Genomic DNA, 7,500 nt, shown 5'->3' with positions numbered 1-7,500 from the left:
AAATGGAGGGAAGGGGGAGAGGGGAAGAAAAGTGGAGAGGGGAGGGAAGGGGAGAGAGGGGAGGGAAGTGGAGAGAGAGGAGAGGGAAGGGGAGAGAGGGGAGGGAAGGGGAGAGAGGAGGAAGGGGAGAGGAGAGGGAAGGGGAGAGGGGAGGGAAGGGAGAGAGGGAGAGGGAAGGGAGAGAGAGGGAGGAAGGGGAGAGAGGAGAGGGAAGGGGAGAGAGGAGGGAAGGGGAGAGAGAGGAGAGGAGAGGGGAGAGAGGAGAGGGAAGGGAGAGAGTAGAGGGAAGGGGAGAGAGGGGAGGGAAGTGGAGAGAGAGGAGAGGGAAGGGGAGAGAGGGGAGGGAAGTGGAGAGAGAGAGGGAAGGGGAGAGGGGAGGGAAGGAGAGAGGAGAGGAAGGGGAGAGAGGGAGGAAGGAGAGAGGAGGGAGAGAGAGGAGAGGGAAGGAGAGAGAGGGGAAGGGGAGAGAGGGGAGGGAAGGGGAGAGAGGGGAGGGAAGGGGAGAGAGGGGAGGGAAGTGGAGAGAGAGGAGGGAAGGGGAGCGAGGGGAGGGAAGGGGAGAGAGAGGGAAGGGAGAGAGAGGAGAGGGAAGGGAGAGAGGAGAGGAAGGGAGAGAGAGGGAGGGAAGGGAGAGAGGAGGGAAGGAGAGAGAGGAGGAGGAAGGGGAGAGAGGGGAGGGAAGGGAGAGAGAGAGGGAGAGGGAGGGAGAGAGGGAGGGAAGTGGAGAGAGGGGAGGGAAGGGGAGAGAGGGGAGGGAAGGGAGAGAGGGAGGGAAGGGAGAGAGGGGAGGGAAGGAGAGAGGAGGAGGGAAGGAGAGAGGGAGGAAGGGAGGGAAAGGAGAGGGAAGGGAGAGGGGAGGGAAGGGAGAGAGGGAGGGAAGGGAGAGAGGGAGGGAAGGGAAGGAACGGAAAGGAGAGAGGGAGGGAAGGGGAGAGAGGGGAGGGAAGGAGGGAGAGGGGAGGTAAGGGAGAGAGAGGGAGGGAAGGGAGAGAGGAGGGAAGGGGAGAGAGGGAGGGAAGGGAGAGAGGGGGAAGGAGAGAGGGGAGGAAGGGAGAGAGAGGAGAGGGAAGGATAGAGAGGAGAGGGAAGGAGAGGGAGGGAAGGGAGAGAGGGAGGGAAGGGAGAGAGAGGAAGGGGAGAGAGAGGGAGGGAAGGGGAGAGAGGGGAGGGGAAGGGAGAGAGGGAGGGAAGGGGAGAGAGGGGAGGGAAGGGAGAGAGGAGGAAGGGGAGAGAGGGAGAGGAAGGGAGAGAGAGAGGGAGGGAAGGGAGAGAGAGGAGAGGAAGGGGAGAGAGGGGAGGAAGGGGAGAGGGGAGGGAAGGGGAGAGAGAGGAGAGGGAAGGGGAGAGACGGGAGGAAGGAGAGAGGGGAGGGAGGGAGAGAGAGGAGAGGGAAGGGAGAGAGGGAGGGAAGGGAGAGAGAGGGAAGGGAGAGAGAGGGGAGGGGGGAGAGAGGGGAGGAAGGGAGAGGGGAGGGAAGGGAGAGAGAGGAGAGGGAAGGGGAGAGAGGAGAGGGAAGGGGAGAGAGAGGAGAGGGAAGTGGAGAGAGGGGAGGGAAAGGGAGAGAGAGGAGAGGGAAGGGGAGAGAGGGGAGGGAAGGGGAGAGAGGAGGAAGGGAGAGAGGGAGGGAAGGGGAGAGAGGGGAGGGAAGGGGAGAGAGGGGAGGGAAGTGGAGAGAGAGGAGAGGGAAGTGGAGAGAGAGGAGAGGGAAGGGGAGAGAGAGGAGAGGGAAGGGGAGAGAGGGGAGGGAAGTGGAGAGAGGAGAGGGGGAAGGGAGAGAGGGAGGGAAGGGAGAGAGAGGGAGGGAAGGGAGAGAGGGGGAGAGGGAGGGAGAGAGGGGAGAAAAGGGGAGAGAGAGGGGAGGGAAGGGGAGAGAGGGGAGGGAAGTGGAGAGAGAGGAGAGGGAAGGGGAGAGAGGGGGGAAGGGGAGAGAGGGGAGGGAAGGGAGAGAGGGGAGGAAGGAGGGAGGGAGAGGAAGGGAGAGAGGGGAGGGAAGGGGAGAGAGAGAGAGAGAGAGAGGAGAGGGAAGGGAGAGAGGGAGGGAAGGGGAGAGAGGGAGGGAAGTGGAGAGAGAGGAGAGGGGGAGAGAGGGAGGGAAGGGAGAGAGGAGGGAAGGGGAGAGAGGGAGAGAAGGGGGGAGAGAGGGGAGGGAAGGGAGAGAGGGAGGGAAGTGGAGAGAGAGAGGAAGGGGAGAGAGGGGAGGAAGGGAGAGAGGGAGGGAAGGGGAGAGGGGAGGGAAGGAGAGAGAGAGGGAGGGAAGGAGAGAGGGAGGGAAGTGGAGAGAGAGGAGAGGGGAGGGGAGAAAGGGAGGGAAGGGGAGAGAGGGAAGGGAAGGGGAGAGAGGGGAGGGAAGGGGAGAGAGGGGAGGGAAGTGGAGAGAGGGGAGGGAAGTGGAGAGAGGGGAGGGAAGGGGAGAGAGGGGAGGGAAGAGGAGAGAGGGGAGGGAAGGGGAGAGAGGGGAGGGAAGGACGGAGAGATGTGTAATGCCCTCCTGTATACCCCCCCTCTACCCCCCCGGCGGAAGATTAATGGCCCCCTCAGTGTATAATTTATGGTCCACGGGTACTTCAGAGGCCCCGTTCATGGCTGGTTAAACGTCTCGCCCTCCTGCCCATTAGTGAGACGGAGATGAGCACCGAGGCCACGCGTAGCTTAGTGCACGTCCCCCACTTTACTGTTACTTTGCTTTCACTTCCCTCCCCTGTCTCCTCCTCCCTCCCTTCCTTACCCTTACAATGAGACGGAGACGAGCACCGAGGCCACGCGTAGCTTAGTGCATGTCCCCAACTTTGCTGTTACTTCATTTTCCCTTCACTCCCCTGTCTCCCCCTCCCTCCCTTCCTTACCCTTCCAATGAGACGGAGATGAGCACCGAGGCCACGCGTATCTTAGTGCACGCCCCCCACTCTACTGTTACTTCCAGCAGGGTTGACATATTATCGTACTCAAAGCATCGCATTCATCAGTTCCAGGGCCCAAAACTTTCCTACCCACACAAATAACGAGATTCCAGTTAAAGTTCCCGTTAAAAGCATTACTTATTGGCGTTTGTTTGCGATATTTGTGACTCAGAACCGGAAAATGCCATGTGCTGAGTGCCTGAGTACGATAATTTGGTAACCCTGCGAAGGTGAGACGGAGATGAGCACCGAGGCCACGCGCAGCTTATATATATAGTGCATGCCTTCAGCTACACTTTTACTCCACCACTGCCAGCTTCTTAAGGGGACGGCACTTCGCTACCCTTTGCTTCCCTATCTTATCTTACCTATACTCTATAACGCTTCCTTATTAACCTTCCTATATGACGGAGATGAGCACCGAGGCCACGCGCAGCTTATATATATAGTGCATGCCTTCAGCTACACTTTTACTCCACCACTGCCAGCTTCTTAAGGGGACGGCACTTCGCTACCCTTTGCTTCCCTATCTTATCTTCCCTATACTCTATATCCCTTCCTTATTAACCTTCCTATATGACGGAGATGAACACCGAGGCCACGCGCAGCTTAGTGCATGCCTTCAGCTACACTTTTACTCCACCACTGCCAGCTTCTTAAGGGGACGGCACTTCGCTACCCCTTGCTTCCCTATCTTATCTTCCCTATCGTCACCCTCATAAAATAATTGCCTAAGTAATTTTTCAGCGATTTCCAGGTTTTTGTTTACATCAATTTTTCATCATGTGACGCCCATTTTTGTATAGTTGCCTTCGTTATTCAGGGTTTGAGTGTTCTAGAATTGGCCTTTTCATTTGCACCTAAATCTTAAGACAAATGAGATAATGACAATGCTTTTCTGATTTCCTGAAAAGTAGAAAATAATGACTTAGGCGGTTTGTTTACGAAGGTGACGCTATACTCTATTTCCCTTCTTTAATTAACCTTCCAATATGACGGAGATGAACGCCGAGGCCACGCGCAACTCTATGTATGCCCTAAACTTAATTCTCTCAACACTTCACTTCGCTTCCCCTTCGCTTCACTACCTTACCCTCCCTCCTAATCATTTCCCTCCCTTACCTTTACAATGAGACGGAGATGAACGCCGAGACCACGCGCAACTCTATGTATGCCCTATACCTAATTCTCTCAACACTTCACTTCGCTTCCCCTTCGCTTCCCTACCTTATCATTTCCCTCCCTTGCCCTTACATGAGACGGAGATGAGCGCTGAGGCCACGAGGAATGCATGCTCTCAGCTTCCCTTCCCTTTCCCTTCATTCTTTAACCTTGACGTCCACTTCTCCTCCCTTCCAACCTATACCTTCCCTCCCTTTCCCTCTCCTTTCTTTCCTTTCCTTACCCTTCCAGTAAGACAGCGATGAGCACTGAGGCTAAGTATTATGCCCTCAGCTTTCCTCTAACTCCACTACCATCTGGCCTTCAGCTCATTACTATGCTCTATAGTAGCACGCTGCACCTCTGTTTACCTCCCCGTGTCCTTCTGCGGCGGCTGTAGAAGAAACTACCGTACTCTGGCCTCACTTAGCTCTCGAGGGACAGGACGGGTTAGCTTACATCTCTTAAGCTCATTACGAAGATTTAGAGACGTGGTTTTTAACCATTTTCAAGAACTGGTCCTTCCCAACAAGGCCCCCTTGCATCTGCTGTAAAGAGGCTACTGGCTGAACGAAGAACCAAACACGTCCTCCACGAAAGAAAAGAAAGAAAAAGGGCTCCCGAGCGACATGTATACAGGACGAGTTAATCCCCTTACATGGCTGTCGGGGGACAGGGAGGGGGGTCAGTAAGTACAGGGAGATTTAGATAAATTATTAAAGTTAGAAAAGGCGATGCCTCTGCATTTTTTCATGAACTTCCAATTATTAACCCACGCTCTTGTTAAGAGAATAAAAAGTAAATAAAAAATTTATACTTTTCCTCTAGGGCTTGCGACCCCACCCCCCCCCCTCCCGAAATTACTAACACTCCCAAAGGAGGATCCGCCCCCAGGTTAGGGACCACTGATCTAGAGTATCATTGCATTTCTGATTACCTTCCCGCGTCCCCTTTAACGGCTATCAAAGAAACTAACCACACTCACTGCCTTTCTTAGCTCTCTATGGGACAAGACGGGTTACCTTACATCTCGTGGCTCATCAGGACGATCGGTAGCCCTGGATCACTGTTTGTCTTCACGTGCCCCTCCCCCTCCCAGCGGCTACCTCAGAGACTAACCACACTCCCTTACTGCCCTTCTTAACCCTCTAGGTCTAGGGGACAAGACGGGTTACCATACATCTCTTACGCTCATTAAGACGATCTGTAACACTGGATCACTGTTTATCTTTCCGTGCCCACCCCCCCCCTCTCCCAGCAGCAGCTACTACATAAACTAACCAGTAACCACACTCCCATACTGCCTCTCCTAACCCTTCAGGGGCCAAGACGGGGCACCATACATCTCATTAGCTCATTAGTACGATCCTCCCGAAATTGACCTCTCTTTCGGCCACCTCTTTAGATTATTTTTGGGAACAGCGAGTAGCGGGCTTTTTTTTTTATTATTGTTTACTTTTTTTGTGCCCTTGAGCTGTCTCATTTGTTGTAAAAAAATAATAGATTCTCGAGTAACACTACATCACTGTTTACCTTTTCACGCCCCTCCAGCGGCTACTACATAAGCTAACCACACTCCCTTACTGCCTTTCCTATCTTTCTATGGGATAAGACGGGTTAACATACGTCTCTTTATGCTCATTAGCTTCCCAACCTGCTGGGTAAATTATCGCAAGTGGGGTAATTTGGTTTCTCCTGTGGGGGTAAAGGGGAGACAGAGGGCTACCAAGAAAATAAACTAAAGTAAAATCATACCCATTGTGTCAGGCTTTATATTAGGGCAGGCTGAATCTGTCCTCTTTATTGAAAACGTCTTTACTTCTCTGCATAATATACCACATACAAATTTATTAAAACTTTCTTTAGAGTATAGGCTAAAATGCAATTGTGGTAACATAAGCAATAATGGGTAGTGAGTGAAGGGAGGTGAGGAAAGCAGGGTAATGGGTAAATATATGGTTGGGAACCCCTGCTGGTGTAGAGTAACACTGGGTCACTGTTTACCTTCCCGCGTCCCCAAAGCGGTTACTACAGAAGAAACCAACCACACGCCCTTACTGCCTTTCTTAACTCTCTAAGGGACAAGACGGGTTACCATGCATCTCTTAAGCTCATTAGGACGATCTAGAATAACACTGGATCACTGTTTACCTTCCCGTGTCCCCCCAACGGCTACTACACAAACTAACCACACTCCCTTGCTGCCTTTCCTAACTCTCCAAGGAACAAGACGGGTTACCATACATCTCTTAAGCTCATTAGGACGATCTAGAATAACACTGGATCACTGTTTACCTTCCCGCGTCCCCCCCAGCGGTTACTACAGATGAAACTAACCACACTCCCTTACTGCCTTTCCTAACTCTCCAGGGAACAAGACGGGTTACCATACATCTCTCAAGCTCATTAGGACGATCTAGAATAACGCTGGATCGCTGTTTACCTTCCTGCGTCCCCCCAGCGGCTACTACACAAACTAACCACACTCCCTTATTGCCTTTCTTAACTCTCTATGGAACAAGACGGGTTACCATACATCTCTCAAGCTCATTAGGACGATCTAGAATAACACTGGATCACTGTTTACCTTCCTGCGTCCCCCCCAGCGGCTACTACACAAACTAACCACACTCCCTTGCTGCCTTTCTTAACTCTCCAGGGAACAAGACGGGTTACCATACATCTCTTAAGCTCATTAGGACGATCTAGAATAACACTGGATCACTGTTTACCTTTCCGCGTCCCCCCAGCGGCTTTTACACAAACTAACCACACTCCCTTACTGCCTTTCTTAACTCTCCAGGGAACAAGACGGGTTACCATACATCTCTTAAGCTCATTAGGACGATCTAGAATAACACTGGGTCACTGTTTACCTTCCCGCGTCCCCCCAGCGGCTACTACACAAACTAACCACACTCCCTTGCTGCCTTTCTTAACTCTCTATGGGGACAAGACGGGTTACCATACATCTCTTAAGCTCATTAGGACGATCTAAAATAACACTGGATCACTGTTTACCTTCCTGTGCCCCCCCAGCGGCTACTACAGAAACTAACCACACTCCCTTGCTGCCTTTCTTAACTCTCCAAGGAACAAGACGGGTTACCATACATCTCTTAAGCTCATTAGGACGATCTAGAATAACGCTGGATCATTCTTCACCTTCCCGCGTCCCCCCAGCGGCTACTACAGAAGAAACTAACGACACTCCCTTACTGCCTTTCTTAACTCTCTATGGGACAAGACGGGTTACCATACATCTCTTAAGCTCATTAGGACGATCTAAAATAACGCTGGATCATTGTTCACCTTCCCGTGTCCCCCCAGCGGCTACTACACAAACTAACCACATATCCCGTCTCACTAGGGAACAGCACTTGCTACCTTTCATCTCTTAGCTCATTAGAACGATCAAGAGTAACACTGCATCATTGTTTAC

General features: G+C 52.5%; 1 protein-coding gene across 2 annotated transcripts in view; it reads right to left on the bottom strand.

Moving 5' to 3' along the window:
* Positions 1-7,500, bottom strand: part of LOC126999270 (sodium-dependent dopamine transporter-like) — a 59,014-nt gene that overhangs the window by 38,022 nt on the left and 13,492 nt on the right. The window lies entirely within an intron of this gene.

The sequence above is a fragment of the Eriocheir sinensis genome, chromosome 16 (genome assembly GCF_024679095.1).
Source record: "Eriocheir sinensis breed Jianghai 21 chromosome 16, ASM2467909v1, whole genome shotgun sequence".
Lineage (NCBI taxonomy): Eukaryota > Metazoa > Arthropoda > Malacostraca > Decapoda > Varunidae > Eriocheir > Eriocheir sinensis.
This window is presented reverse-complemented; position numbering and strand designations above follow the sequence as displayed.